Source organism: Hippopotamus amphibius, chromosome 5 (assembly GCF_030028045.1).
Source record: "Hippopotamus amphibius kiboko isolate mHipAmp2 chromosome 5, mHipAmp2.hap2, whole genome shotgun sequence".
Lineage (NCBI taxonomy): Eukaryota > Metazoa > Chordata > Mammalia > Artiodactyla > Hippopotamidae > Hippopotamus > Hippopotamus amphibius.
The window spans coordinates 42,663,379-42,690,606 of record NC_080190.1 but is presented as its reverse complement, the minus strand read 5'-3'; positions in this window follow the sequence as shown (position 1 = coordinate 42,690,606).

Here is a 27,228-nt window from a genome sequence, read left to right as displayed (position 1 = left end):
AGAGTTCCCTTTTCTCCACACCCTCTCCAATATTTGTGGTTTCCAGACTTTGTGATGATGGCCATTCTGATTGGTGTGAGGTGATACCTCATTGTGGCTTTGACTTGCATTTCTCTGATGATGAGTGATGTTGAGCATCTTTTCATGTGTTTGTTGGCCATCTGTATGTCTTCTTTGGAGAAATGTCTATTTAGGTCTTCTGCCCATTTGTGGATTGGGTTATTTGCTTTTTTGGTATTAAGCTTCATGAGCTGCTTGTATATTTTGGAGGTTAATCCTTTGTCTGTTGCTTCATAAGCAATTATTTTTTCCCATTCTGAGGCTTGCCTTTTAGTCTTGTTTATGGTTTCTTTTGCTGTGCAAAAGCTTTTAAGTTTCATGAGGTCCCATTCATTTATTCTTGATTTTATTTCCCTGATTCTAGGAGGTGGGTCAAAAAGGATGTTGCTTTGATGTATGTCATAGAGTGTTCTGCCTATGTTTTCCTCTAGGAGTTTTATAGTGTCTGGCCTTACATGTAGGTCTTTAATCCATTTGGAGTTTCTTTTTGTGTATGGTGTTAGGAAGTGTTCTAATTTCATTCTTTTCCATGTTGCTGTCCAATTTTCCCAGCACCACTTATTGAAGACGCTGTCTTTTTTCCATTGTATACTCGTGCCTCCTTTGTCAAAGATAAGGTGCCCATATGTGTTTGGGCTTACTTCTGAGTTCTCTATTCTATTCCATTGATCGTCCTTTCTGTTTTTGGGCCAGTACCATACTGTCTTGATCACTATGGCCTTGTAATATAGGTTGAAGTCAGGAAGCCTGATTCCACCAACTCCATTTTTCCTTCTCAAGATTGCTTTGGCTATTCGGGGTCTTTTGCGTTTCCATACAAATCGTAAGATTTCTTGCTCTAGTTCTGTGAAAAATGCCATTGGTAATTTGATCGGGATTGCATTGAATCTGTAAATTGCTTTGGGTAGTACAGACATTTTCACGATGTTGATTCTTCCAATCCAGGAACATTGTATGTCCCTCCATCTGTTTGTGTCGTCTTTGATTTCTTTCAGCAGTGTCTTAAAGTTTTCTGCATACAGATCTTTTGCCTCCTTAGGCAGGTTTATTCCTAGGTATTTTATTCTTTTGGTTGCAATGGTGAATGGGAGAGTTTCCTTAATTTCTCTTTCTGCTCTTCCGTTGTTAGTGTATAGGAATGCAAGAGATTTCTGTGCATTAATTTTGTATCCTGCTACTTTACTAAACTCATCAATTAGTGCTAGCAGTTTTCTGGTAGAGTCTTTAGGGTTTTCTATACATAAATTTCATGTCATCTGCAAAGAGTGACAATTTTACTTCTTCTTTTCCAATTTGGATTCCTTTGATTTCTTTTTCTTCTCTGATTGCTGTGGCTAAAACTTCCAAAACTATGTTGAATAATAATGGTGAGAGTGGACACCCTTGTCTTGTTCCTGTTCTTAGAGGGAATTCTTCCAGTTTTTCCCCATTGAGAACGATGTTGGCTTTTGGTTTTTCATATATGGCTTTTATTATGTTGAGGTAATTTCATTCTATGCCCATTTTCTGGAGAGCTTTGATCATAAATGGATGTTGAACTTTGTCAAAAGCTTTTTCTGCATCTATTGAAATGATCATATGGTTTTTATCCTTCAAGTTGTTGATATGATGTATCACGTTGATTGATTTGCGTATATTGAAGAATCCTTGCATCCCAGGGATAAACCCCACTTGATCATGGTGTATGATTTTTTGAATGTGCTGTTGCAGTCTGTTAGCTAGTATTTTGTTGAGGATTTTTGCATCTATATTCATCAGTGATATTGGTCTGTAGTTTTCTTTTTTTGTGACATCTTTGCCTGGTTTTGGTAGCAGGGTGATGGTGGCCTCATAGAATGAGTTTGGGAGTGCTCCGCCTTCTGCAATATTTTGGAAGAGTTTGAGAAGGATAGGTGTTAACTCTTCTTGAAATGTTTGATAGAATTCGCCTGTGAATCCGTCTGGCCCTGGGCTTTTGTGTGTTGGGAGATTTTTAATCACTGCCTCAATTTCCGTACTTGTGATTGGTCTGTTCATGGTTTCTATTTCTTCCTGGTTCAGTCTTGGAAGATTGTATTTTTCTAAGAATGTATCCATTTCTTCCAGGTTATCCAATTGATTGGCATATAGTTGCTTGTAGTAGTCTCTCATGATCTTTTGTCTTTCTGAGGTGTCCGTTGTTACTTCTCCTTTTCCATTTCTAATTCTGTTGATTTGCATCTTCTCCCTTTTTTTCTTGATGAGTCTGGCTAATGGTTTATCAATTTTGTTAATCTTCTCAAAGAACCAGCTTTTAGTTTTATTTATTTTTCTTATGGTTTCCTTCTTTTCTTTTTCATTTCTTTCTGCTCTGATCTTTACGATTTCTTTCCTTCTGCTCACTTTGGGGTTTCTTTGTTCTTCTTTCTCTAGTTGTTTTAGGTGTAAGGTTAGGTTGTTTATTTGATCATTTTCTTGTTTCTTAAGGTAGGACTGTATTGCTATAAACTTCCCTCTTAGAACTGCTTTTGCTGCATCCCATAGGTTTTGGGTTGTTGTGTTTTCGTTGTCATTTGTTTCTAGATATTTTTTGATTTCCTCTTTGATTTCTGTAGTGATTCCTTGGTTGTTTAAGAGTGAATTGTTTAGCCTCCATGTGTTTGTATTTTTTGCAGTTTTTTTCCTGTAATTGATATCTAGTCTCATGACGTTGTGGTCTGAGAAAATGCTTGATATGATTTCAATTTTCTTGAATTTGCTGAGGTTTGATTTGTGACCCAAGATGCGATCTATCCTGGAAAATGTTCCGTGTGCACTTGAGAAGAACATGTAGTCTGTCGTTTTTGGATGGAATGTCCTATAAATATCAATGAAGTCGAGATGGTCTAATGTGTCATTTAAAGCTTGTGTGTCTTTATTTATTTTCTGTTTGGATGATCTGTCCATTGATTTAAGTGGGGTGTTCAAATCTCCCACTATTATTGTGTTACTGTCGATGTCCCCTTTTAGAGCTGTTAGCATTTGCCTTATGTATTGAGGTGCTCCTATATTGGGGGCATAGATATTTACCATTGTGATCTGTTCTTCTTGAATGGATCCCTTGATCATTATGTAGTGTCCTTCCTTGTCTCTTTTAATCATCTTTACTTTCAAGTCTAATTTGTCTGATATGAGTATTGCTACTCCAGCTTTCTTTTGACTTCCATTTGCATGGAATATCTTTTTCCATCCCTTTACTTTCAGTCTCTATGTATCCCTTGGTCTGAAGTGGGTTTCTTGTAGGCAGCATATAGAAGGGTCTTGTTTTTGTATCCATTCAGCCAGTCTGTGTCTTTTGGTTGGAACATTTAATCCATTTACATTTAAAGTGATTATTGACATGTGTGTTCCAATGACCATTTTCTGAATTGTTTTGGGTTTGTATTTGTAGGTGTTTTCCTTTTCTTGTGTTTCCTACTTAGAGAAGTTCCTTTAGCACTTGTTGTAAGGCTGGTTTGGTGGTGCTGAATTCTCTTAACTTTTGCTTGTCTGGAAAGCTTTTGATTTCTCCCTCAAATCTGAATGAGATTCTTGCTGGGTAGAGTATTCTTGGCTGTAGGTTTTTCTCTTTCAGAACTTTCAGTATATCCTGCCATTGCCTTCTGGCCTGCAGAGTTTCTGTAGAAAGGTCAGCTGTTATCCTGATGGGTTTTCCCTTACATGTTGTTTGTTGCTTTTCTCTTGCTGCTTTTAATATTTTTTCTTTGTGTTTAATTGTCGTTAGTTTGATTACTATGTGCCTTGGTGTATTTCTCCTTGGGTTTATTCTGTATGGGACTCTCTGTGCTTCTTGGACTTGGTTCATTATTTCCTTTCCCATGTTGGGGAAATTTTCCACTATAACCTCTTCAAATATTTTCTCAGACCCTTTCTTGTTTTCTTCTTCTTCTGGGATGCCTATAATTCAAATGTTGGTACGTTTAAGGTTATCACTGAGGTCTCTGAGACTGTCTTCTAATCTTTTTATTCTTTCTTCTTTTTCCTGCTCTGTGGCAGTTATTTCCCCCATTCTATCTTCCAACTCACTTATTTGTTCTTCTGCCTCAGTCATTCTGCTGGTTATAGCATCTAGAGTATTTTTAATTTCAGTTATTTTGTTATCCATTGCTGTTTGTTTTTCTGAGTTCTTATGAACTGTTTCTTGTACTTTATTTTGTTATCGAGATTTTGTATCATTTTTACTATGATGACTCTGAATTCTTTTTCAGGCATTTTTCCTATTTCCTCCTTATTTATTTGGTCTTGTGGGTTTTTTTCCTGCTCCTTTGCCTGCATGGGGTTTCTTTGTTTCCTCATGGTTGTCCAAACTTTTGGGGTTGCTTGTCCTGGCGATAGAGGTGTTTATAGAAGACTGTCCAAGCCTCAGACTAATGTCCAAGTATTGGATTAAACGAATATTAAGTCTAGGAAACACATACATGTATAAGACACACAATTACTGAATCCGTTAGGACATAAGGCTCTAGAAAGACCTGACAGAACCCCAGTGTGCTATCAGATATTCAAAGAGAAGCCCAGCAGAAATTGACAACTGAAACAGAACAAATCAGAGACAAAAGCAAAAGCAAACAAACAACAAATAACACCCTACACATACAAACATCAATCCAGGGAGATTTGGTAAGCTAGGATCAAATATAGAAAAGAGCTGGAGTACCACCAGAGAGAATGGAGATTCTCAGAATGTAATTAGACAACTGTACTAAGAGCTAAGATAAAGACAAAAGCCTAATATTAAATACCAAGGCAGTGCGTCATCTGGAGAATAGAGCAAGGAGTCTGAGCAGACCGATAGTGTTGCTTATAAGTATGTTAAGATAAAATAAACTTAAAAAGGCTGGAAGAAAGGGGAACAGAAGAGCGTAATGTGGTTGGAAATATGCAAATAAAAAGAAAGGAATAGAAATGTATAAAAGGGATGAAAGGAAAGTATGAGAGATATTTTGTCCGTACTACCAAAAACTTAGCTAGATATAGAAGTACATAAAAAGGCAAAAAAAATAAAAAATAAAAAATATCATTAAAAAATTATGTTATAAAACTTGTAGATCCCTTAGGGCTAAGATCATATTTAATAAATCAAAAAAAATAAAAAATAAAAAAGAGAGAGAGAGAGAAAGAAAAAAAGAAAAAAAAAAATCCAGAACTGATCCCAGAATGGACCAGTTCAATAGGTATTGATACTACTATTTCTGTTTCCTTAGCGTCTCAGCTGTAAGTGTCCTTCTCCTTGCCTTGGGTTATTTTTGCGTTATTCTGTGACCAGCAGAGGTTCCTTTATTGTTCGTCTGTAAGCCTCGGTGTGTGGGGAGGGAGAGGGTACAATAGTGGCTCCTTCTCCTGGGAGTCAGTGAGCAGTGGCGCACTGTTGTTTCAGTCAGGCTTGGAGGTGCCTGTTGCAGAGGGCACTGGTGGCTCAGGCGTACACAGAAAGTCTTAGAGTTGGGCCTCTCTCGGGGTTTTTTTCTTTTTGATGCTGTTTTTTTTTTTATTTCTCTCGGCAGCCTCCCTGCTGCTGGCGTTGCAAGGGGTTTTAATCTAGCCCCGCCCGAGCACCTGAGGGTGCTTGTTATCCCTGAGCGCCTTAGGTGGCCCACAGGGCGTCTCTCCACTGCCTGTTGCAGAGGCGCCGAAAGAGAGAGAGAGAGGCTACGCGCGCGGCTCCTCCCCCCCGCCCGTGAGCCTGCAGCCTCCAGCCGCCATCATGGCCGGGCAGCTTTCAGGGACGGGCACTCCTCTCCGCGGACTTCCTCCCTCCTGTCCTCTCGGTCCGTCACCCTACCGGCAACAATGTTTCTCACCCTGAACCAGCTCTCCGGTTCCCACGCTCCCACTCCCGGACCCTCCGTTCAGCCACAGATCGACCTCTCGGTCCGGGAACGCTGAGCTGCGCTGCGGACCCTCCGTATGTTTCTCACTCCCTCCCGTCTGCCACAGCTCCGCCGCTTCACCCTCTTTGAGCCGTCGTAGATGCCTCCCTACCGGCTATGTCGGGCTCCCCGCAGTTCTTTCTGGTGTCCGAGGCCGTCTGCTGGTGTTCAGCTGGTTCTCTGTGGGAATGACTGCGTCCTTCCGTGCATTCCCAATGCATCTGTGGAGAGGGATGCACTCCACGTCTCTCTACTTCGCCGCCATCTTTTCTCTCTCTCAGTACTCATATTTACACCATTATAAAAGTATTACAAATGCCTTTGAAAAGAAAAATACCATATTCAAAATGAAGGCAGGCATATAAAATATTGAACAGAAGGAAGAATTATTGCATGAATATGAATTGTTTTAGTGTATCAAAATGATAAGTTCAGCAAAGGAAAATGCATGACCCTTGAAATGTGTGGAGTCTCTCATCATGACAGATGGATTACATCTAATGTCTTTGGCTTTTTAATGATCCTGAGCAAACCTAGCTCTTGGTTTTAGCCATGCTGAAACATAACTCCACCCCATAACTGCAGTCCAGAAAGACTGAAGCAAATCAACCAAAGGAAAATATTCTGGCTTCAGGGTAAAGCAGTATCTGTAGCTATGAAGAGGTAGTGGTGTGCTACCAGACAGCAGATGATATAGCAGAGCAGAGGGTGGAAGCAGGTGAGTCATTCAGTTGTTTATAGCATTGTGAAATTTTAAAAAAATAAAATAAAATGAAAAGACAAAGTATCACACCTCCCAGGTTTTTTGAAGAAACTACAAAATGTACTAGGAAAAATGTGAACATGGGACATTATTAAGAAATTTCTCCTACTGTTTCCAAGCCAAAAAAAAAAAAACACCACATTTATCCATTTTTGACAGAAACAATCTAGGAGTCTTTGTAAGATTTTGAGTGTAGATGAAATTTTGACAAGAAGCAGAAAAAATGGACTAAAACTTAGGGAAAAATCATCCTATGTGTGAAGCAATCCTTTCTTCAATGAAAAGAATGCAACTACAAGAAGTTAGGAAAAAATATAGAAAATACCTTTATGACCTTCAGATAAGAATTTCTGAAGCAAAATGCAAGAATCACAAACTATTAAGAAAAATTTATGTTTAATTTAAAATAAAAAACATATTTAAAGTTAAAAGACACGCTGTTGATGAGGAGGCCATATTTTAAAAATATACAGCCTAAAAAAGATCAATTCCCAAAATATGCTAAAAACATGCACTCATACACACACACGGTGAGATACCACTTCACACACTCGCAAGACTAGATACAATTAGTACATCTGATTAATATTTAGAGGATGATACGCAAAAAAAGTCCTCATGCTGGTGGGAATGTAGGTTAATAAAACAATATGGAGGACAATTTGTCAGAATCCAGTATGGTTGAAAATGTATATTCCCTATGGACCAGAATTTCTGATTCTCAGTGTGTAATTTAGGGAAAGCAGATATTGCAGCATTGCTTTTTAATAGCAAAATATTGGAAATAACCTTAATATCATCATTAGGGAAACAGTATAAGTAGAATGTAGTAACATTATACTATAGTTATAAAAATAAGCTAATTTCTATATCTCAAAATGATTAGACCTCAAAAATATGATTTTTAGAAAAAAGCAAGTTGCAGATTAATATGTGCAGTATGATACATTTACATGTATATTTAAAAATACTTTGTTAGTCTTCAGGGTGAGCAACAAAATGGACATCTGAATGAATTTTACTTTTTTTAAAGAAACTTGAAGAAAATATAATATTAACAAGGATTAATTTTAGATGTAAATTATTGTCTTTTGTCTTTTTGTTTATATTTCATAAAATAATAAAAAAGAAAAAGTAACAGAAAAGAATACAAATATACTCATTTTCATTCTAAGAAACACATTTAAGAAATAATTTTGGCACCCAAGACCTAAAATTGAACAGATTCCAACTGTCATTATCATTTACACAATTGTTACATCGAACCAATTTTTATTGTATTAAAATAAGGACTCTTTAAATGTCTTAGAAGAGTAAAGATATTGTTTTGCTAACTTCTTGGGTCATTTTATAAATTTACTCTTTAAATACTTCAAATCCATGCTGGACTCCAAAATAAACAGAACTTCAATTATTCTATTGAAATAAATAAATCACACCTTGCTAGGTTGGAAGAAAAGGAATTAACCAAAGTGGAGACTTTTTTAGCCTTAGGAAAACAAAAACCTCATTTATTATATTCAGCACTGAACGTAGAGCTGTTACCTATGTCAGTATTGAACCAGTACTTATACAGCATAAGACAGACATTGAGTGCAGGGAGACTTTGCATGCAGAGAGAAGAAGATATGCAAGTAGAGAACAAAAGCAATTGTATGATGATTATATTAGTTTCCTAGGATGTCATAACAAAGCACCATAAACTAGCTTAAAGTGGCACAAATTTATGGTCTCACAGTTCTGGAAGCTATAAGTCCAAAATCAAGAAATTGGTAGGGTTGATTCCTTCTGAGAGTTCTGTGGGAGAATCTGCACCACAGTTTTCTCTTAACTTCTGTTGACAGCTTGGGCATTGCTTGGAGTGACTCCGCCACTCCAATCTCTGCCCTCCATCTTCACGTGTTCAAATTTTCCCTCATTTTACAAAGACACTAGTCATAGTGCATTAAAGCCAACCTAATAGCCTCATCTTAACTTGATTAAATCTGTAAGAATGTATTTCTAAATAAGGTCACAGTCATAGGTAGTGGGAGTTAGGACTTCAACACATATTTTGGCGGGGGGTGGGGGGCAGGTACAGAATTCAACCTACAATATATAGCTCAGAATGCCTGAAAAGGGTAATAAGAATTGCAATGGTAGAGATGACTTCTTTAAAGAGGTAAGATAAACTGGAGACTCGAAAGAACTTCTACAAGCAGAGAATATTCTAAGTCAGAGGACTCAAGTATAAAAAATAACACACTGACAAAAATCACATGCATTTAAAAGAATCACTTTCTTACTTAGAATTAGAGTTTTCAGTGCTTAGAACATTAACCATTATGTGATCTGACCCCCATTATTGCATTCAACAAATCATTAATTCAATAATGTTATCAAGTGGCAGGCACTGCCTATGTACAGGAGATACGATATTAAGAATAGGCAGAGCTCTATTCCTCATGGAGGAAACAGAGTTAATAAAATAATCACACAGACAAATGTAAAGCTTGTTGACAAATGCTGGGATAGAAAAAGCATAGAGCTATGAGAGCATACAAAAGGCCCATTTAATCTAGTCAAGGCAACAATGTTTTCCTGAGGAAGTGACAATTTAATCCACATCTGAAGCAGAATGAAAGCTCAGTAGTTCAAGGAGGGAAAATTAAGCTTTCCAAAGAGAAGGAACGCATGTGCAAGCTTTCTGGGAGAGAAGCTTGGTGAGAACAAGGGACTAGAGGAAGCCACGATGGCTGAGGCAGAGAGGGTAAGAGGAGGCATGGTAAGAGATGAAGGTAGAAATTCAAGAAAGAGCCAGAACATGCAGAAACATATCAAGAATGGGAGCAAGGGCAAGGTTTAAATATTCTTAAGCAAAGTAGTGGAATTATTATCCTTAGGCTTTATAAAAATCTTCTGGCAGCATATTATAATTTACAGATAGGAACACCAAGAATCAAATAAATTAAGTGTCATGCCAAAATCAAAGAGCTTTTTTTGAAGCAGAATAGAGCAAAACCCAAGAACTCTTGCCTTGTCCTTTGTGAGGAGCAAAACTGTAGGGGTTACTTAAACCCCAAAAAACATGTAGCATCTCTTCCAGCCTTCTCCCACCTAATTGTCATCTTCCCTGGTTGCCCATATCCAAATCCTTCCCCTATTTCCAGGTCTTTTTCTCACTACCATATCTAATCCATTAGTAAACAGTCCGTCATACAAAACGTTTCTCGAATCCATTCATTTTCTCCAAACCCCTGCTTCCACACTAGTCAATACCATCATCACTGGTGACCTGAACAATGACACAGCCTGCTAACTGCTCTCTTAATCACCAGCCATGCCCCAACCCCCCGCAAAAAAAACAAAAAAACAAAACAAAAACCCAAACAAACAAAAAAACTACTCTCCATACTGCTACCAAATTGATATTTTTAATGTTTTTTTTTAAGAACATATCGTATGTCATGTCACTCTTCTAATAACCACAACCCCAGTGGCTTATCAAAACTCCTAAAATAATTCAAAACAATCTACCATGGCCTAACAGATGTTGCATGTTCTAGCCCCTTTTCAATATGAACTCTGACTTTTCTCCTTAACCATGCTTGAGTTTTATCCATTCCTCCAATATACCAAGGTCATTCCCACTTCAAGGCCTTTATCTTCCTGTTCCTTCTGGAGTGTTCTTTTAGCTCTTTGTAAAATTGGATCCTTCTCATATTTCAGATCTCAACTTTCAGCATCTGAGAGAGAATTTCTTGGACCATTCTATATAAAGTAGGCAATTAATCTCTATCTCTAAACTCTGTTTCTTTCCTAAGTGTATATTTCCTTTATTATCATTATCTGCTTCACCCCATCAAGTGTGAGCTCCCTGAGGAAGGAACTTTGTCTTCCTTGTTCAACACTGCATCTCCAGCCTTTATCATGGTCAATGCCAGACACACAGAAGTTGTTCAATAAACATTGGTTAAATAAATGGATAAATACATACAGTGCTCAGTAGTTTACCAAAAACAAACAAAAAAACAAAAACAAAAAAAACCCCAAAAACAAAAACAAAAAAGCACTAAGGACAAATACATGAGAAGGATAAGCAAAAGCAATTATGAAAATCTCCCAAAATTTTCATCAAAAGAAATCATGACTTACAAAAGATCCTCCTTGGAAAACTACATTTGCTTCACGGGTAAAATTTTTTTAAATTATTCTTCCATCTAGAATTTGTCTTTAAGACTCAATGTAATCATGATTTTTTTTTCCCTAGAAAAAACATGTTTGAGGTTTTCAAAAGAATGAGACAAACACACTACAGACAGTTTTATAGGGGTGTTTGGAACCTTGATCAGAGAGGCATCTTGTCATACTGGTTTTAAGGAGATGCTGCTATAGCATTCTATATATAATAAAACAAGGTGTAGAAAACACACCTAACTACTACAGGAGCTAAGCTTAGGATTTTTAAAGAAAACTTTAATTAGAGTCTTTTTATTTTTTCAAACAAACAAAAAAAACCTGCTCTTTCTAATTACTCAATAAAAAGTCAGTTGTTGATTTCATCTGATTCACTTCCCCTAAGGTAAACTAAAACTATGTGGACCATTTCAGTTTGAATGTTCTCTTCCCAAAGTTACTCTGTCTATAAAATTACTAGGAAAATAAGAAACTATAAATAGATTTCCCATGTCTGTGCAACATGTGTTCAACTTCTGATCATCTGGCTAAAACATACTGTCTTATTGATCCATAAAATTATTTCTTCAGGGGCTTCCTAGGTGGCGCAGTGGTTAAGAATCTGCCTGACAATGCAGAGGTCATGGGTTCGATCCCAGCTCCAGGAAGATCCCACATGCCACGGAGCAACTAAGCCCGTGTGCCAAAAAAAAAAAAAAAATTATTTCTTCATTTTTATTATTCGTTTTCAATCAATCACAAAAAGTGATTGTAATGCTGAGATTTTCATAATTGAACAAAAAATATTTACAGGACACCTAATATGTCCTGAATCTTGTGTAAAATAATAGAGACAAAAATAAACAAAATACAGTTTCCTTTCCTCTAGTCCCTGGTCTCACAGTAGGACCTAGAAATTAGTGGTCAATAACACAGATTCTATCATAAGTAAGCATGGCCCCTAATTTGCTACATGATGTTAGAAAAATTACTTAAAATTTATTGGAATTTTTTTAAAAGTATTTGGTATTCTCATCAGTATTATAGGGATAATAACAGCACCTGTCTCATTGGGTAATGAAGTATTTAATATATTAGTAACAGCATTCAATTAATAACAATAAGGTAGAAAGTGGGGTAGATTGCTCTTGAAATGAGGCAAAATTTGAGCCAGTTATTAGGAGAAATGCAGAACCCCTTTTAAGGAAAGAAACTTTTTTTTGGATAGTATTTATATGGTTAATTAGTAGTATATATTTGATCCTCCCCATGGTATAGAGAGCTTAATACAGGAGGCATATGAACTAAAAATAGCTTGCTTTGCAACAGAAAATAATAAGAAGGTTTTCATGAGCTTTTGGCAGCTGGTGGAAAGGATGGGAGAACCTGGGAGAAAAGGAAATAAGAATGATGGTCTAAGCAAGACAGTAGCAGTCAGGGATAGAAGAAAAATTTAGCTCATATACATTTTCTGTGATAAGTTTTGGAGAATAAATCTTTAAAAACTTTAGAACAATGATGCCTATTATACAATCAGTGTTATGCCATGTAGTATCCTTTCTTACTCACTACAAACCTACAAACCTATAAACTCTACAAATCTGCAAACCTTCCGGTGAAGAATATCAGCTCATTGATAAGTCCTTGAAAAAAAAATTAAATGATAAGGGCAGAAGTTAGAAAAGATGAGACAAATTTTCTTTCCAGAAATACATGTTTATGAAAGATAATCCATGAGAGAAGGAGGGGAAGACGTGCATATTACACATTTGTCAAATGATCTAATACCAGACACAAACAATCCTACAAACATAGGGAGGAACTTTTGTCTCTAAACTTTACAAATTAAAGTACCAATAAATTGAGGAAATGATTGCTGGCATAAGTACTGCCAACTCTGTTGTCTTTGATCAAAATTATGCAATCCATAGGCATAAAGTTGTTCACAATGCAGGAGGATCTGGAGACATGTCCTCTCTCTCATTTCTAATATTGATCATTTGTGTTTTTTCACCTTGATCAGTTTGGCTAAGGCTTATAAATTTTATTCATCTTCTCAAAGAATCAGTTTATGGCTTCACTGATTTTTCTCTATCTCGTTCTGATTATTTTCACCTAGATCACAGCGATTTCCTGAGCAATGAGCATCTGACCCAATAAAATCAATGGAACATGATGAGAATTTTATCACTGCATTTGCATAGGCCAGGGCTACTTCCACCATCTTGTTACCATATGCAAAACTGTGTTGGCACAAAATCAATGCTCAGAATCAGGCAGACCTTAGAAACAGAAACTCTGGGTCTTGGTATATCCTTTGAGTTTCATTCAAGCTGAGCTTAAAATCTCCCTTTCAACTATTTTTGTTTTATGAGCTAATAAATTCTTTTTAACTAAGGCATTTTGGTTTGGGGGCTCTGTGTGTGTGTGTGTGTGTGTGTGTGTGTGTGTGTGTGTGTGTGTGTGACATACCATCTAAAGAATCCTAACCGATAAAACAAACTTTTCAGCTTTAGATATGAAACAAGCCTAGTAATAATAACAAACAGTATGTCTGCAATAATAAAATAACAGGCATATAAGTCTTTTTGTCAGGATGGTAGACTAAGTTGACCCGGGAATTCTGCCTACCCACTTGATCTTCCTTCAACAGACACTCATACTCTCCAAACATAAAGAAATACTTGTTAAATTGTTTTCAAAATTTAAAATGCCTGTATAAACTCGAGCAAAAAATAATAAAGGAAAATTTCAAGCTTTGAGAGGTAGAAAACATTTCCATAATGATGAATTTAAGAGGTTCAAAAGCAAATATGCTCTCAGTATGACTGGGGCTGAGGTTTAACACCCAGAGAAGAAATAACAGTAATAAGCAACAATTATATAACATTTATTATATTACAGACACTGTTCTAAACAACTTACATACATCAGATTCTTTAATCCTCACACAAACCTATGAGGTAGGTACTATTATTATGCCTCATTTTTGAAGAAACTGGAGCAGAGAAAGGTAAATTAGCTTACCTAAGATTACATAGCTGGTAAATGTTATAAAAAGAAAGAAAAAAGCTCTGTCCAATCTGTGAACAAGGCCAGAAAATCTCTTCTCCACTAGTCTAGGGGGATAGCAAGAAGCAGTTGGCCTGATTGAACTATAAGTAGAAACAAATGCCAACCCCAATCCCACCAAGAAATAAAATCAGGATCCTTAACCTACCCTGAATAAGGGTGAGTGGTAAGGCGAAAAAACACTGAGCTGAACAAATAATATAAAGAAGAGGCAGCAGCAACTATAAAACCTTATCTGTTAGGAGAGCTTTCACAGTTCAAGGTACACTGGGACTCCCAAGAGAGATAATTTTCATAGAAAATGAACCAAAGGCAAAAGTTAAAAAAAATACTTGAAAAAGTTTATCACCAAGAAATATAATCCATAGACTCAACAAAAGGAAGAATTCATACCTGAGAAACTAGAGATAATAGGGGAATCTTAAAATGACTTAAATAAGTATCTGTAAATTGTTCAAAAAAGATAAAAGTATCATTCATTTTCCCAGCACTTCCAATGTGCCCTTCATCATGCTCTACATGATATGCTCAATTAAACTTAACAATTGTATGAGGTAAACAGTCAATGTTATCTCTAGTGTGAGGAAAATGAGAGCTTAAGTAAGTGGTCCAGGGTCGTATAAGAGGGTGAGTCAAAAATTATCCGCACTCTGGCTGTAGAATTTATTTTCATTAACTTTTAGAAAAGACAAATACATCATTTTTCAACATAACCTCCTTGCTTTTCAATATACTTTGTCTACCTGTCTACAAGTTTTCGTATTCCCTCATTAAAAAATGTTTTAGGCTGAGCTGCAAGCCACAAATGTACTGATGTCTTCACTTCTTCATCAGAAGTGAAACTTCATCCTCATAGTGCTGCTTTCAGGAGACCAAACAGGTGGAAGGCTGATGGAGCAAGATCAGGACTATAGGGAGGATGCTTTAACACCTCAAAACCAAGTTTTTGCAAAGTGACAACAGTGTGGGCAGAAGTGTGCAGACGTGTACACCCTCAGACCACAAAAAGTGAATCACTGCACGCTGCTCTTCTTTCGAGCAAATCACAAGTGGGGCACTCATTTTTGCTCACACCGCAGTTACAAATGAACTGATGTAACACATTTACACCTTCACAGCAGTGACTGGGGAGACAGTACCCTTGAATGGAAAGGGCTGATAAGACAGTGAACAAATTAGTGAACACTTCTGAATTAAATTTACAACTCAAGTCATTCAGGGCACAGGTTCTTAAAAGGAGGTGGTTGTTTAGAGGAAGAGGAGGAAGATGTTTGTGGTAGAAGACATATATGGTAACGCTTTCTGTGAGCCACTGTGTGAGACCAAGAAAGAATAAGACTTACTTCTTGATTGTTCAGAGTGGTGAAGTTAAAACCAAAACACGTCAACTATAAAAAGTGTCTCAATACAAGATGACCAATTCTCAGAAACCAATCTTACTTTGAAGTAGAAGATGCATACACAAAAATATGGGTACGTTGGAGTTTGAAAAAAAAAAAAAAAGGTCCCATAGAGGGAGACACAGAGTACAAAGGGCAATCAGATTCAGTGGAAGAAGGTAGGTGCCATCTTAGTGTCCTTTTTCCTTGTGGCACCTAGAATATTTTCATAATCAACCAAATTTTTTTTGGCAAACTGGAATAAGCTATGAATGATTTGAAACCCAGGATTTGGCAGCTTGGAAGCAGGTTAACAATCAGCAAAGAGTTCCAGCTTCCTCATGGACCACTCTGAGAACTAAAGAGATTATTATCTCAAGACGCATGTCTTCAGAGCTCTAGTCCCAGAGACCAAAATAACTTATAATTCATAGTGCATAATGAAAGTTTGGGAATATTATTTTTATCTTTTATTTCAGGGAGATAATTTATATATACCTGTTTTCTTCCACAGGAAAGGAGATCACTGACTGTAATGCTCTGGCTCTGGTACATTACTCATTCTGCTCCAGGGAAGGTAGAGTGAAATATGTGATGGATCAATTTGGGTAGAAAAAGCTAGTTGATGCTTTTTTCCTCTTTGGATTTGCCTTTCACCCTGTCTCAGCTATTCCCGCGGGGTAGACTCTCTCCACCACATAGCGAAAGCCCCCCAGCCCAGCTCTTCCATGTGTGTATGCATAAGTCTGTATAAACAAGCACACTTGTCCACAGATATAAGCTGTGTCCTCAAATCTCATCTTTATCTGAAATAATAATTATAATTTGATAATCTATTCTCTATGTTATAATGTTCATCAAATGAATCAGAACAGAAATACAAAAGCAGATATTTATTATGCTTTCTCTGTGTCAGCACTACATGATAGAACATTTTGTGATGGTAGAAAATGTTCTATAATCTATGCTGTCCTATATGGTAGCCATGTGTGGTATCGAGCACATGAAACGTGGCTAGTGTAACCAAAGAATAAATAATTTTAACTGTATTTAATTTTAATTAATTTAAATTTAAACTCATGCAGCCACATGTGGCCAGTGGCTACTCTATGAGACAGCAAAGCTTAGATCCTAATGCCTCTCTTTTACTTTCTTGTGTTTTCTTTATCTCTTTAAATCAGAGGGAATATATGTAGCAGTTTATAGGGCTGACTAAATAAGAAATGTGTTTACACATGAATTCTGTCTTGACTTAAACCTCACTGAGTATATCATGAAGCAGTGGGGGGTAGCGGAGGAACTGTTAATAAAAATGTATGGTGCCACCAAGAACAGAGGGAATGAGAGTATCTAGAAAGATCCAGATAGACTTCCTAGAGGTGTGTCATTGAAGGGAAATACTGAGTAGTCCACATTTGGACACTAGATAACAGGACCGATGGTATGAATCTCTATGAGGATAAGACACGTACTGCCCACTTTATAACTTTGCCCAGGGTTTCAGTCTGTTTGGTTTAAGAAATCAATACAGGGACTTCCTTTGTGGCGCAGTGGTTAAGAATCCGTCTGCCAATGCAGGGGACATGGGTTCACACCCCGGTCCAGGAAGATCCTACATGCTGCAGAGCAACTACGGCCATGCACCACAACTACTGAGCCTGAGCTCTAGAGTCCAAGAGCCATATCTACTGAGCCCGAGTGCTGCAACTGCTGAAGCCCACATGCCAGGAGCCCATGCTCCACAATGAGAAGCCACCACACTGAGAAGCCCACACACTGCAACAAAGAGTAGCCCCCACTCACCACAACTAGAGAAAGCCTGAATGCAGCAACAAAGACCCAACACAGCCAAAAATTAATTAATTAATTAAAAAAGAAATCAATACAGATAGGCTGTCATCTGTAGAAAGAGATGTTATTGAAATAAAACATAGGTATCTATGTCTGTATCTGTCTAATTTATTACACTTTCCTGGGTGTTAGTGGTACAGTGATACATGGATGGAATCATGACTGATACCCTGTAAGAATAGGAAGTTCAGAAGGGTCTCTCTAGCAGCTAGAACCTGAACTACACTTTGACAAACCTGTTTACTCTGTCTGTCTGTGAAGAACCTCAGGGTTTTTCTCATCTTAGCTTCCCTTTGTACAACTGCATCATTTTTCTCCTTCCATTGGCCAACTTCCTTTATTTGAACATGGTCTAACTTCACTCTACACGGTCTCTGATCTCCCAGTTCAAGGGCTCCAGGATAAACATTTAGAGTGTCTGTGCTCCAATTACAAGTTTGTCTCATTGGTTTAGTTTAAGTCAAGTGCCCCAAAAGGGGCAAGGAGGAAAAATTACTGCTGTAAACACTACCCTTAGGATTAGATTTGATAATGTGATTAAGCAGAAATGGATGAAAATGAAGTATATTGTGGGGTTCCATACACATTATTCCATACACAACATTACTCTAAGGGTTCCATACACAGTGCTCATTTAACCCTCCAAAAAATCTTCAAAGTTCACTTATTTATTTTCTACAGATGAGAAAATTGAAGTTCAGAGAAACTAAGGATTATCCAAGGTATTGGGGTACAAATAGCAAGTCCTTTTTACATTAAAACATTCTGCTTCTAGCTCCAATTATGTTTTCAATATTCCTTAGCAGAATTTTGTGTGACGTAGGAAGTAGGATTATTCTGACACACATCATGACTTGCTGCTTGGGTGTCCTCTGAACTCTAAGTTCTCGTAATGATTCCTTATGCAACAATTATGGGTGTGTGTGTGTGTGTGTGTGTGTGTTGCTTTTACTATATTGAGTGTGCTTTTAACATGGAAGGACTTAGAACTTTTTTCTGCTCTTCATGGAGATGTATGCTTTATGGTGCTAATCCTAGAAACGTAAATGCTCATTTTTATTAAAATTCAGATATTTCTAAAGGTAGATTTCAGTCTACATCCCTACCACCCTGAATGCAGCTGATCTCATACAAAGGTAGATTTCTGGTCAAGAGTATTGTGTTTTGTATCTTTTAGTACAAAAAGGTACAAACTCCCATTTATAAGGTAAGTAAGTTCTGGGGATGTAAGGTACAGCATAGTGACTAGAGGTAAAATAGTGTATTGTATATTTGAACATTGCTAAGAGAGTAGATCTTAAGTGTTCTCATCAAAAGAAAAGAATTTGTGATGGAGAAAAGATGGCGGTGAAGTAGAGGGACGTGGAATGCATCCCTCTCCACAGATGCATTGGGAATGCACCAAAAGACACAATAATTCCCACAGAGAACCAACTGAACACCAGCAGACGACCTCAGATGCCAGAAAGGACTGCAAGGATCCCGACATAACCAGTAGGGAGGCATTTATGACAGCTCAAAGAGGGTGAAGCGGCTGAGCTGTGTCAGATGGGAGGAAGTGAGAAACACACTGAGGGTCCGCACCGCGGCTCAGCTTTCCCAGACTGAGACGTCGATTCACAGCTGAACAGGGGGTCTGGGAGCAGGAGCATGGGAACTGGAGAACTGGCTCAAGGTGAGAAACATTGTTGCCAGTGGGAAGACGGACCAAGAGGACAGGAGGGAAGAGGTCCGCAGCGAGGACTGCCTGCCCCTAAGAGCTGCCGGGCCCTGGTGGCAGCTGGATGCTCCTGACTCATGGGCAGGGGGAAGGAGCTGCGGGCATAGCCTCTCTCTCTCTCCCTCTCTCTGTGCCTGCAACAGGCAGAGGAAGGACCCCTGTGGGCCAAGCTAAGACACTCAGGGGTAACAAAAGCCCTTGGGCAGGGCTGGCTTAGACTGCCAGCAGCCGAGAGCAAAAAAAGCCCAGAGAGAGGTCCAACTCTGAGACATTCTGCTTACACCTGAGCCACTAGCATCCCTCTGTAACAGGCACCTCCACGCCTGACTGAAACAACGTGACCCAGAAAGTGCACCACTGCTCACTCACTCCCAGGGGAAGGAGCCACTATTGTACCCTCTCCCTCCCCACACATCAGCGCTTACAAACGAACAATAAAGGACGCTCTGCTGGTCGCAGAATAATACAAAAATCCCAAGGCAGGTAGAAGGTCATTTACAGCTGAGACGCCAAGGAAACAGAAATATTAGTATTAATTCTATTGAACTGGTCCGTTCTGGGGTCAGTTCTAGTTTTTTTTGTTTTGTTTTGTTTCTCCTTATTAATTATGATCTTAGTCCTAAGGGATCTACAAGTTTATAACATATTTTTTATTCTATTTTTTATTCTATTTTTATTTTAGCCTTTTTATATACTTCTATTTCTACCTTTTTTGTAGTGCAGACTATATATCTCTCCTACCTTCTTTTCATCTCTATCTTTTATACATTTCTATTCCTTTCTTTTGATTTGCATATTTCCAGTCACATTACGCTCTTATGTTGCCCTCTCTTCTATCCTTTTTTAGATTATTTTATCTCAACGTACTTATAAGCAACATTATCAGTCTGCTCAATCTCCTTGCTTTGTTCTCCAGATGACACATTGCCTTGGTATTTATTATTAGGTTTTTGTCTTTATCTTAGTTCTTAGTATAATTGTCTAACTTCATTCTTAGAATCTCCACTCTGTCAGGTGGTACTCTAGCTCTTTTTTATATTTGATCCTATCTTTCAGTATCTCCCTGGATTGGTGTTTGTGTGTGTGTGGTGTTATTTATTTGTTTGTTTGTTTTTGCTTTTGTTTCTGTTTTGTTCTGTTTTGGTTTTGCATTTCTGTTGGTTTCTTCTTTGAATGTCTGATAGCATACTGGGGTTTTTCTGTCAGGTTTTTCTAGTGCCTTATGTTCTATTGGATTCAGTAATTCTGTGTCTTATACATATATGTGTTTCCTAGACTTAGTATTTGTTTGACTCAACACTCTGCCATTAGTCTGGGTCTTGGACAGTCTTCTTTAAATCCCTCAGTTGCCGGGAAAAGCAACCCCTGAAGTTTGGACTACCATGAGGAAACAAAGAAACATCATGCAGGCAAAGGAGCAGGAAAAACCTCACAAGACCAAATAAATGAAGAGGAAATAGGAAAAATGCCTGAAAAAGAATTCAGAGTAACGACAGTAAAAATGATACAAAATCTTGACAACAAAATACAGAAAATACAAGAAACAGTTAATAAGGACTCAGAAGAACTAAAGAACAAACAAATAGCAATGGACAACAAAATAACTGAAATTAAAAATACTCTAGATGGTATAACCAGCAGAATAACTGAGGCAGAAGAATGAATAAGTGAGTTGGAAGATAGAATGGGGGAAATAACTGCCACAGAGCAGGAAAGAGAAAAAAGAATAAAAAGAATAGAAGACAGTCTCAGAGACCTCAGTGATAACATTAAGCACATCAATATTTGAATCATAGGCATCCCAGAAGAAGAAGAAAAACAAAAAGGGTCTGAGAAGATATTTGAAGAGGTTATAGTGGAAAATTTCCCCAACATGGGAAAGGAAATAATGAACCAAGTCCAAGAAGCACAGAGAGTCCCATACAGAATAAACCCAAGGAGAAATACACCAAGGCACATAGTAATCAAACTAACGACAATTAAACACAAAGAAAAAATATTAAAAGCAGCAAGAGAAAAGCAACAAACAATATATAAGGGAAAACCCATCAGGATAACAGCTGACCTTTCTACAGAAACTCTGCAGGCCAGAAGGGAATGGCAGGATATACTGAAAGTCCTGAAAGAGAAAAACCTACAGCCAAGAATACTCTACCCAGCAAGAATCTCATTCAGATTTGAGGGAGAAATCAAAAGCTTTACAGATAAGCAAAAGTTAAGAGAATTCAGCACCACCAAACCAGCCTTACAACAAGTGCTAAAGGAACTTCTCTAAGTAGGAAACACAAGAAAAGGAAAACACCTACATATACAAACCCAAAACAATTCAGAAAATGGTAACACAAACACACATGCCAGTAATCACCTTAAATGTAAATGGATTAAATGTTCCAACCAAAAGACACAGACTGGCTGAATGGATACAAAAACAAGACCCTTCTATATGCTGCCTACAAGAAACCCACTTCAGACCAAGGGATACACAGAGACTGAAAGTAAAGGGATGGAAAAAGATATTCCATGCAAATGGAAGTCAAAAGAAAGCTGGAGTAGCAATACTCATATCAGACAAATTAGACTTTAAGGTAAAGAGTATTACAAGAGACAAAGGAGGACACTACATAATGATCAAGGGATCCGTCCAAGAAGAACATATAACAATTGTAAATATCTATGCCCCCAACATAGGAGCACCTCAACACAAAAGGCAGATGCTAACAGCCATAAAAGAGGAAATAGACAGGAACACAATATTAGTAGGACACTTTCACACCCCACTTACAACAATGGACAGATCATCCAAACAGAAAATAAGTAAGGACACACAACCTTTAATTGACATATTAGACCATCTCGACTTAATTGATATTTATAGGATATTCCATCCAAAAATGACAGAATACACTTTCTACTCAAGTGCACAAGGAACATTTTCCAGGATAGATTACATCTTGGGTCACAATTCAAGCCTCAGTAAATTCAAGAAAATTGAAATCATATCAAGCATCTTCTCTGACCACAACACCATGAGGCTAGATATCAATTACAGGAAAAAAACTGCAAAAAATACAAACACATGGAGGATAAAAAATTCACTATTAAACAACCAAAAAATCATTAAAGAAATCAAAGAGGAAATCAAAAAATATCTAGAAACAAATGACAATGAAAACACAACAACCCAAAACCTATGGGACGCAGCAAAAGCAGTTCTAAGAGGGAAGTTTACAGCAATACAGTCCTACCTTAAGAAACAAGAAAAATATCGAATAAACAACCTAACTTTACACCTAAAACAATTAGAGAAAGAAGAACAAAGAAACCCCAAAGTGAGCAGAAGGAAAGAAATCATAAAGATCAGAGCAGAAAGAAATGAAAAAGAAAGAAAGGAAACAATAGCAAAAATTAATGAAACTAAAAGCTGGTTCTTTGAGAAGATTAACAAAATTGATAAACCATTAGCCAGACTCATGAGGAAAAAAAGGGAGAAGACGCAAATCAACAGAATTAGAAATGAAAAAGGAGAAGTAACAACGGACACTGCAGAAATACAAAACATCATGAGAGACTACTGCAAGCAACTATATGCCAATCAATTGGATAACCTGGAAGAAATGGATAAACTCTTAGAAAAATACAATCTTCCAAGACTGGACCGGGAAGAAATAGAAACTATGAACAGACCAATCACAAGCATGGAAATTGAGGCTGTGATTAAAAATCTCCCAACAAACAAAAGCCCAGGGCCAGACGGATTCACAGGCGAATTCTATCAAACATTTCAAGAAGAGCCAACACCTATCCTTCTCAAACTCTTCCAAACTATAGCAGAAGGGGAAACACTCCCAAACTCATTCTACAAGGCCACCATCACCCTGATACCAAAACCAGGCAAAGATGTCACAAAAAAAGAAAATTCCACGCCAATATCACTGATGAATAGAGTTGCAAAAATCCTCAACAAAATACTAGCTAACAGAATCCAACAGCACATTCAAAAAATCATACACCATGATCAAGTGGGGTTTATCCCTGGGATGCAAGGATTCTTCAATATACGCAAATCAATCAATGTGATACATCATATCAACAAATTGAAGGATAAAAACCATATGATCATCTCAAGAGATGCAGAAAAAGCTTTTGACAAAATTCAACATCCACTTATGATCAAAGCTCTCCAGAAAATGGGCATAGAAGGAAATTACCTCAACGTAATCAAAGCCATATATGAGAAACCAAAAGCCAACATCATTCTAAATGCTGAAAAACTGAAAGCATTCCCTCTAAGAACAGGAACAGGACAAGGGTGTCTACTCTCACCATTATTATTCAACATAGTTTTGGAAGTTTTAGCCACAGCAATCAGAGAAGAAAAAGAAATCAAAGGAATCCAAATTGGAAAAGAAGAAGTAAAATTGTCACTCTTTGCAGATGACATGATATTATATATAGAAAACCCTAAAGACTCTACCAGAAAACTGCTAGCACCAATCGATGAATTTAGTAAAGTGGCAGGATACAAAATTAATGCGCAGAAATCTCTTGCATTCCTATACACTAACAACGGAAGAGCAGAAAGAGAAATGAAGGAAACTCTTCCATTTACCACTACAACAAAAAGAATAAAATACCTAGGAATAAACCTGCCTAAGGAGGCAAAAGATCTGTATGCAGAAAACTTTAAGACATTGCTGAAAGAAATCAAAGATGACACAAACAGATGGAGAGACATACCATGTTCCTGGACTGGAAGAATCAACATTGTGAAAATGACTGTACTACCCAAAGCAATTTACAGATTCAATGCAATCCCTATCAAATTTCAATGGCATTTTTCACAGAACTAGAACAAGAAATCCTATGATTTGCATGGAAACACAAAAGACCCCGAATAGCCAAAGTAATCTTGAGAAGGAAAAATGGAATTGGTGGAATTAGGCTTCCTGACTTCAAACTATACTACAAGGCCACAGTGATCAAGACAGTATGGTACTGGCACAAAGATAGAAAGGAAAATCAATGGAACAGAATAGAGAACTCAGAGGTAAGCCCAAGCACATCTGGGCAGCTTATCTTTGACAAAGGAGGCAAGAATATACAATGGAAAACAGACAGCGTCTTCAATAAATGGTGCTGGGAAAATTGAGCAGCAATGTGGAAAAGAATGAAATTAGAACACTTCCTAACACCATACACAAAAATAAACTCCAAACGGATTAAAGACCTACATGTAAGGCCAGACACTATAAAACTCCTAGAGGAAAACATAGGCAGAACACTCTATGACATACATCAAAGCAAAGATCCTTTTTGACCCACCTCCTAGAATCATGGAAATAAAATCAAGAATAAACAAATGGGACCTCATGAAACTTAAAAGCTTTTGCACTGCAAAAGAAACCATAAACAAGAAGACAACCCTCAGAATGGGAAAAAATAGTTGCCAACGAAACAACGGACAAAGGATTAATCTCCAAAATATACAAGCAGTTCATACAGCTTCATACCAAAAAAGCAAATAACCCAATCCACAAATGGGCAGAAGACCTAAATAGACATTTCTTCAGAGAAGACATACAGATGGCCAACAAACACATGAAAAGATGCTCAACATCACTCATCATCAGAGAAATGCAAGTCAAAGCCACAATGAGGTATCACCTCACACCGATCAGCATGGCCATCATCAAAAAATCTAGAAACAATAAATGTTGAAGAGGGTGTGGAGAAAAGGGAACTCTCCTGCACTGTTGGTGGGAATGTACGTTGGTACAGCCACTATGGAAAACAATTTGGAGGTTCCTTAAAAAATTAAAAATAGAACTACCATATGATCCAGTCATCCCACTACTGGGCATATACCCTGAGAAAACCATAATCCCAAAAGAAACTTGTACCATCATGTTTATTGCAGCACTATTTACAATAGCCAGAACATGGAGGCAACCTAAATGCCCATCAACAAATGAATGGATAAAGAAGATGTGGCATATACATACAATGGAATATTACTCAGCTATAAAAAGGAATGAGATGGAGCTATATGTAATGAGGTGGATAGAACTAGAGTCTGTCATACAGAGTGAGGTAAGCCAGAAAGAGAAAAACAAATATTGTATGCTAACTCACATATACGGAATCTAAAAAAAAAAAAGGTACTGATGAACCCAGTGACAAGACAAGAATAAGGATGCAGATGCAGAGAATGGACTAGAGGACATGAGGTTGGGGGGCGGGGGGCGAAGGGAAAGCTGGGATGAAGTGAAAGAGTAGCATAGACATATATATACTACCAACTGTAAAATAGATAGCCAGTGGGAAGTTGCTGTATAACAAAGGGAGATCAACTCGATGATGGATGATACCTTAGAGGACTGGGACGGGGAGGATGGGGGGGAGTCGAGGGAGGGAGGGAATATGGGGATATGTGTATAAATACAGCTGATTGACTTTGGTGTACCTCAAAAAATTGGTACAAGAGTGTAAAGCAATTATATTCCAATAAAAATATTTTTAAAAAAGAAAAGAATTTGTAATTATATGTGGTGATGGATGTTAACTAAACTTATTGTGGTAATCATTTTGCAGTGTATACTTATATCAAATCATTATGTTGTATGCCTAAAACTAATGCAGTGTTATAGGTCAATTCCCTCTCTCTCTCTCTATATATATATATACATATATATATGTAATATATGACATATATTCAAAAAGCATCTTTCTCATTAGGAAAAAAAGACTGAATAAAATACATGGGTAATTTTTTTAAAAAGAGCACTGTCATTTGGCCAAGTCTCTTAGAACCTGTTTGTCATAGTTAGCCAATGCTATGCGTTTTGATTTTCATTAAATGTTTGTGGAGGGTGGAGTGGGCACTGCCTAAAAATTCACAGCCTCTGAGTATGCAGTAAGCACCAGAGCAGAAATGGCTTTAACAGATGTTGGAGGAAAGGAACCATTGTCAATGGTGAAAAAAAATCAATCATCCATACAAAACCGTCCCTTTCTTGGGAGTTTGTATAGACGCATGTTTACTACCATTTTAGCATTTGTGTCTCAAAATTTTTGTTTTATAGTTTTTGAAAGGTCTCAAAATGATTATAACAATAGATAACGTGATAGATATTCACTGTGTTTTAAGCACCATGCCAAGCACTTCAGATGCATCGTATCAATCATTACAACAACCTTATTAGCCAGCTATAAATATTCCCATTTTGTGTCTGAGGAAACTGAGGCTCAGAGGAATGAAACCACTTGCCCTGGATCACCAGATAGTAAGTGGCAAAATTAGGAGCCATAGAAACTGAATCTATAGCTAATGTTCTTAATTACTGTTTTCCTGTACTGCCTTGTAGGCCTCTGTCAGCACAAAGTATCCACCCTACATTTAATCAAAACAGAAAAAGGTTTGCTGGGCTTTTTCTCTGTCACGGGATTTTCATTTATCTTTACCAAGCCTCCCAGATATAGTTATCTAAGTTTCGTATCTCAGCTCATATCTAGCTAGACATTTTGAATATCCTTGCCTTCATCCCCTGCCATGACCCCCTAAATTTCTGGCCATCTCTCTCACCACAGTAATTGTTTATAATTGTAACAGAACAGTGCCCATCATTATGTGATTATTTAAATAAATCATGATTCATCCATAAGATATATATGTAGCCACTAAAGAGTATGTCATAGAAGAATATCTACTGAGATAGAAAATATTTCATACTGTGCTTAAAAGAAATAAAATAAAATATTCTCTATTACTCCTTTTGGTAAAGAAATACACACAAATGTTAACATTGGTTACTTTTATCTAGCAGAATTACATGTGTGTTTATTTTGGCTTGACATTTTCTACAGAGAGTTTATATTGTTTCTGTGACAAGAAAAAGTCATATATTTTAAAAAATCATGGAAAATCTTCAATATTAAACTCAATTCCACTGCTTTTACTAAATCTTTGGCAGGCAGCTGTGATCCCTCTCTAATCAAAACTCCTACTGCACCTGGTACCTCTGCAATAAATGTGGCATGTATACTGACTTGCTTTATGATTATTTTGCACATGTGTTTAACTCTGCAAAATAGTATCTAGGATTTAGAAGAATGAAGAATGCTTTGTACATGCTGTTTCTAGCCCCAAAGCCAGAGTACTGAAAATTCAGCTAGAAATTACAGTTCAAGGTTTCCTATTTCCTGGTTAACCACATATTTACTAACCCTTACTATGACATAATTCATTCACATAATTACTATAGATATGTCATATAGATCTAAAGAAAAGAAATGCTTAGAGCACCTATTGTATATCTGGACCCTTCAGAGACCTGGAGATTCTTTCTCCAACAATGCTATATT